General features: G+C 48.5%; 2 non-coding genes across 2 annotated transcripts; both read right to left on the bottom strand.

The window, feature by feature from the left end:
* Positions 1–5,238: 5,238 nt before the first annotated feature.
* Positions 5,239–5,310, bottom strand: TRNAP-CGG (transfer RNA proline (anticodon CGG)). Its single transcript has one exon. It is a non-coding gene; the product is annotated as a tRNA-Pro (tRNA).
* Positions 5,311–5,807: 497 nt separating this feature from the next.
* TRNAP-CGG (transfer RNA proline (anticodon CGG)) lies at positions 5,808–5,879 on the bottom strand. Its single transcript has one exon. It is a non-coding gene; the product is annotated as a tRNA-Pro (tRNA).
* Between the last annotated feature and the right edge of the window lie 409 nt (positions 5,880–6,288).

The following is a 6,288-nucleotide window of genomic DNA, read 5'->3' as shown; positions in this document are numbered from 1 at the left end:
CAATTAAAAACGACAGTGAAATGCGTTCCCAACAGTGCGAAGTGAGGGACCGAGCGACACTGTTGTCAAGGCTAGTTCTTGATTAATGATTTGGTGCATGACGGAGGCGATGTTGTATGTTGTTAAACCGTAAATATTGAGGATGTTTAGGGTTTTAAATTAATCTTCACTTTTGATATGCGTATTCTGAAGTGCTATAATGCGAAGAACTATTTTTTGAAATCTAAACACCGGTGACGCTATTTCTTGCATAAACGTCGTAACTTATCCGAATACGTTATTACAGAGAAAATAATCAGTGGCCGTCATAAGGAGGTTGCCGATCTCACACGCGGGAGCCCTATCATTCAGTCACCTCATCAAATTAAAAATGAATAAGGTCCATACATATCTTAGCCAATGAGGCGTTGCATTTCATCCTGGATGACATTTTGTTCGTCAGGCACACACGTTCCAAGCTACTCAGCACACCTAGTTAAGCGGTTTAGTAGCTTTCCCATAAAGACGTGGGCCGGTTCTCACAAAAACTGTTACGCTACAAATGTCCGGTGGTGCCAATTCCAGCCAACCATAATGCTCGACATATTTTGAGCGAAGGCAGCCAGCCAAGCGCAAGAACGGCTTGCGAAAGATACGCTTTGCGAGTTCGGTCTCGCGAGCGCTGCCAGGGGACACAAGGCAGTCAGCTTCAACGTGCGATACAACACGGGTTTCGATCATCAACGGAAAACTATTATAATGACTCAATCCTATAAAAAGGATACGTGAACGCTGCTGATATCAAAGCTTCTCTTGAAGTAGCGCCAAATTACAAAAATCACAGATTCAGCGCAATGCCTCGCAGCCAAGTAAGTAAGTGTGCTAAGCAGCTATGCTGCCACGCACCACTTTCCATGGCTTACCGAACCCGTCATACGTCTGACCGAATGCATTTAGAAAAGTGGTTAAAGATTGGTCATTGCTGCGTGATACTTACATCGGGCAAATCGTACATCCAGATCAACGAGCAGAAAAGGAGCACACTTTAAACGTGGATAACGTAGGGCCATTTGACTCAGGCAGCAAAGTTGAAAAATTTGGGCCCGTATTTGTCGCTGCATGTACGACCGCTTTTTGGTTCAATCAGGAGAGAAAATTGCTCTCCGACCCTAAGCGAGAATCAAATCGACAGACTAACAAGCAGAACTGCCGCAGAGACTGCTTTTGATAGTTTACGTAGGAGTGCGTGCAACACAAGTTAGGAGAGGATTTAGAAACCAGAATATTATTTTCGTTTCATCGTCAGTGAGTGCTCGGTGCAGTTTCAAGGAAGACCTACGCTTCTCAATAGAATGTATGATTGTACAGAGCTGCCGCAGGAGTAAAACTGATGCGGGAGGAAAAGGGTGGGCTCGTCCGGGTTTCGAATCAGGGACTTTTCGCATCCGAAGCGATAATCATACCCCTAGACCAACGAGCCAAACTGCCGCAGTGATCCCTTTCGGCGTTTCAAAGGGAGTGCAACAAAATCGGCGAGGTGATTCTGAAAATCCGAATAATATTTTCGTTTACTCGTCAGTGAATGCTCGTTGCACTTTTGAACAAGACCTACGCTATCCAATTATTAGAACTCACGACACTTTGGCGCTGTTCTCAGAATAGCGAAGCACGTCCGAAATTTGAGCCCGGGACCTCACGCACCCGAAGCGCGAATCATACGCCTAGACCAATGGGTCGAAGTGTCGGACACATCACTTTCGGTGGTCTATAGGGGGTGTAATGCAAGTGATGAGATGATTCAGAAACCAGGATACAATTTTCATTTCCTCCTCAGCGAGTGCTCGTAACAGTTTGAAGGAAGCCTTACACAGCTCAAACAATAGAAGTTACGGTAATTCAGCGCGCTTCTAAGATGTAATACTGATGTGGCAGGAAAGAAAATTAATCAGCCTTTCTACTCTTTGAAGGAGGACTACCAGCGAAGCTGGTATGGGTTATTATAAAATGGCCAAATTATATAGATGTATGAGCATATATATGCTGTAAAGGCATTGATTAGTCAACGGTATTTAGGACCGATCGTTAGCGCAGGGCACAGACTCTCAGCACGAGCGGCATTCACGAGAAAGAATGCCGAAGGGTACAGCCCATTAGAAAGCACTCGAAAGGACGACCCGTTACATGGTTCCAATCCTCTAGAATTAACCCCGGGAACGAACACGGAGCCACCCGGCGACCTAATCGCTTATCACTATGAGTGGGTCATAGTAGGTCTTGAGGCGGTCGACGTTGACAGCGTCTCGTTCACGACGGCGCATGTCCGAAGACGGTTCAACGGGCTCGATCACGTAGTTTACTGGAGATGTGTGTTCGACGACGCCGTAGGGGCCTTCATACTTGGGCAGTGGTTTCGACGAGAGACCAGGTGCAGTGGAAGGGACCGAGAGACCCAAAAAGGCTCCGGGGAGGAACATGGGCGCAGAAGTGGTGTTACCGCGAACACTCTTCTGGCGCTTTTGGCCATTTGAAGTAAAGGCACGCGCGAGATCGCCACACTCTTCGGCATGTCTGACTGTGGCAGAAATAGGCGCACACTCAGATGCAGCCCGCTTCTACGGAAGGATTGTGTCGATTGTGTGCGACAGGGACCAACCGAATAGTAAGAAAAAGGGTGAAAATCAGTAGTGCTCTGAGTGGCGGTTCTGTAGGCGTAGGTCGCGAAGGGCACAAGACATCCCAACTTGTTTGGTTGGAGGCTACGTAAATTGCGAGCATGTCGCCAAGCGAACGGTTAAATCGTTCTAGGCCAATATTCTGCGGGTGGTAAGCAGCACTTGCGCGGTGCACAGCGTGGCACGCTTTGAGGATAGCTTCGACGACTTCCGACAAGAAGACACGTCCGCGATCGCTGAGGAACTGTTGTGGTTGACCGTGACGCAGTGTGAATCGGTGAAGCAGGAAGGAGGTAACATCACACGCTGTAGCCCCTGGGAAAGCGGCAGTTTCGGCATACCGCGCAAGGTGGTCAGCAGCCACGATGGCCCAGTGGATACAAGCAGCGGTCGGGAGAAGTGGCCCATGCAAATCGATGCCGACGCGCTCGAACGGCCGGGTAGGGCAAGGTAATGGTTGCGCAGGCCGGCTGGTGAGAGACGCGGTGAAGATTTCCGGCGCAGACAATCCGGGCACGAGCGAACGAACTTCTTAACCTAGCTGTACATTCCACGCCAGTATTATCGCTGTCAAATGCACTGGTAAGCTTTTAATGCTCTCGAATGTGGAAACTGTGGGTCAGAGTGGAGTGGCGAGTATATTTCAGAGCGCAGACTGCGGGGTACTACTAGTAACCACTGGCGGCCATCGGCGGTATAGTTGCGTCGGGGAGTAAGCTGTGGCGAATGGCGAAATGGTGGGCTTGACGACGTAACGCGCAAGTAGTTGGTTTTGCCGATGGATCAGAGAGCAAGTCTATCAGCGAGGCGATCCAGTGGTCCTTTGCGCTTCGGAAGTGATGGTCGATGGAGGAAACGGCAAGCTGGGATACGGATCAGCGGGCATTGTCATCGGGCAACGGAGAGCGTGAGAGGGCGTCGGCGTTGGTGTGCTAGCGGCCGCTGCGGTAGAGCACACGAATATTGTAGCCTTGCAGGCGAAGTGCCCAACGGGCAACCGGGCCTCAGGCCTGCTTCCGTGACGCAACCAGTAAAGTGCGTGGTGATCCATGACGACGTCAAATGGGCGACCATACAAACATGGCTGGAACTTATCAAGAGCCCAGATGGTTGTCAAACATTCTTTTTCCGTCACGGTGAAGTTATTTTGGGCTTTCGTCAGCGTGTGACTTGCATCATCCACAACATATTGAGAAAACAGGGGTTTTCGCTGTGCAAGGACTGCGCCGAAGCCAACAATGCTGGCATCAGTGCGCACCCTAGCGGCCGTCGCGTCGTAGTGACGCAAGATAGGAGACGGCGCAAGATGGCGAACGCCTCGTCGCACTCTGACCAGCACTAAGTGAGGAGCCCGCAGTTTCCAAGGAGCTCCGTCAAGGGCGATAAGATGGCGGAGAAGTTTGCTATGAATCGTCTAAAGCAGGAACACAGACCTACAAAACTGCGCAGGTTTTTGATGGATGTGTGGTTAGGGATTTCGGCAACGACCCGAATATGGGTGGATCGGGAAGAATTCCATCACTCAAGATGACGTAACCTAGAATTGTCAGGTGCCGGGCAGAAAATCGGCAGTTCTTGAAGTTTACTTGTAACTCTGCGGTTCTTAAACACGTTAGAACAGACCGGTCCTGTTGAAGGTGCCCGGGGTAGTCAGGAGGAAAAATAACGACGTCTTCAAGATAGCATAAGCACGTGTGCCACTTCAAGCCCCGCAGAACTGTGTCCATCATGCGGTCAAACGTTGAGTTCGCATTACAAAGTCCAAACGGCATGATGTTAAATTTGTAAAAGGCGTCGAGTATGACAAAAGCTGTCTTCGGCTGATCGGCGTCTGGCATGAATACCTGCGCAAATCTAGAGATGAAAAAAATTCTGAACACTATAGACTCGTCGTCTATGCGCGGTAGGGGGCACACGTCCTTACGAGTAATTTAATACCTACACTGTTCGAGTAACACAAGTTCCGATAATATAGCGCTATACTCTTAAATATAGTGATGCGGAAGGAAAAAGCAAAACGGGCTCGCCCGGGATTTGAACCCAGTACCTCTCGCACCCGAAGCGAGAATAATACCCCTAGACCAACGAGCCGAAGGTTGACAGGGAGCGTTTTCGACGGCTTCTAATGGACGCAACAAAATCGGACAGGTGCTTCAGAAAAGCGGAATGTTATTTTCTGTCCACGTCACTGGGTGCTCGTTACAGATTCCAGTGGGAAATTCCGTGATCAAATAAAATAAATTGCGATGCATTTGCACTCTTCTCTGTAGTGATACCTATGCTTGAGGAAAGAATGCATAAGTGGCCTCCTCCGCGATTTGAACCAGGGGTCTCTGCGTACCTTAGCCAGAATCATACCAATAGATTAACGAGTCGAGCTGTCGCAGAGACTGCTAGTGGTGGCTGAAGGGCCTCTGCAAGACAAGTGAGGAGATAACTGAGAGAGCAGATTAATATTTTTGTTTCTTCGTGAGTGAGAGCTAGTTGCAGTTTCGAGGAAGGCCTACGCTGTTCAAGTAACGCAAGTTAGGATAATTTAGCGTTAGACTCTGAAGTAATACTGATGCGGAAGGAAAAAGCAAAAACTGGGCTCGTCCGGGATATGAACCCGGGACCTCTCGCACCCGAAGCGAGAATCATACCCCTAGACCAACGAGCCGAAGGTTGACAGGGAGCGTTTTCGACGGCTTCTAAGGGAGCGCAACAAAATCGGACAGGTGCTTCAGAAAAGCGGAATGTTATTTTCTGTCCACGTCACTGGGTGCTCGTTACAGTTTCCAGTGGGAAGTTCCCTGATACAATAAAATAAATTGCGATGCATTTGCACTCTTCTCTGTAGTGATACCTATGCTTGAGGAAAGAATGAATAAGTGGCCTCCTCCGCGATTTGAACCATGGGTCTCTGCGTACCTTAGCTAGAATCATACCAATAGATTAACGAGTCGAGCTGTCGCAGAGAGTGCTGGTGGTGGCTGAAGGGCCTCTGCAAGACAAGTGAGGAAATAACTGAGAGAGCAGATTAATATTTTCGTTTCTTCGTGAGTGAGAGCTCGTTGCAGTTTTGAGGAAAGCCTACGCTGTTCAAGTAACGCAAGTTAGGATAATTTAGCGTTAGACTCTGAAGTAATACTGATGCGGGAGGAAAAAGCAAAAACTTGGCTCGTCCGGGATTTGAACCCGGGACCTCTCGCACCCGAAGCGAGAGTCACACCCCTAGACCAACGAGCTTCTTTTTTTCCTTTATTACCTTCTTGGTACATGACACAATGAAAGACATACAAAACACTAATATCGCTTTACAAGTAAAAGCTGCGAGTGGTGCACTGGCCAGCTCACACCAAAGGATTAAAAGCGTTTAAGTTTGGCGAGGTCATCCATTAATGGGAGCCATTCCGGCTGTTCTTTTTGAGCCTTAAACACATCTCTTACAAAAGACACATTTTCAATGAAATACTCTCGTGCAGGGAGGATAGTTTCATCTGCATGCCTAAACGCCATTCAATTTTTTCATATACTGTGTAAGCTTTTAAGCATAAACATGTCCCTCGGCACTTCATCACCGCTATCTACCGATAGAAATTTTATGCCGTAAGATGATATTGGAAGCTGCTTTTTTAAAGTTCGTTGCAAGAGGTCC

The sequence above is a fragment of the Dermacentor andersoni genome, chromosome 7 (genome assembly GCF_023375885.2).
Source record: "Dermacentor andersoni chromosome 7, qqDerAnde1_hic_scaffold, whole genome shotgun sequence".
NCBI lineage: Eukaryota > Metazoa > Arthropoda > Arachnida > Ixodida > Ixodidae > Dermacentor > Dermacentor andersoni.
This window is presented reverse-complemented; position numbering and strand designations above follow the sequence as displayed.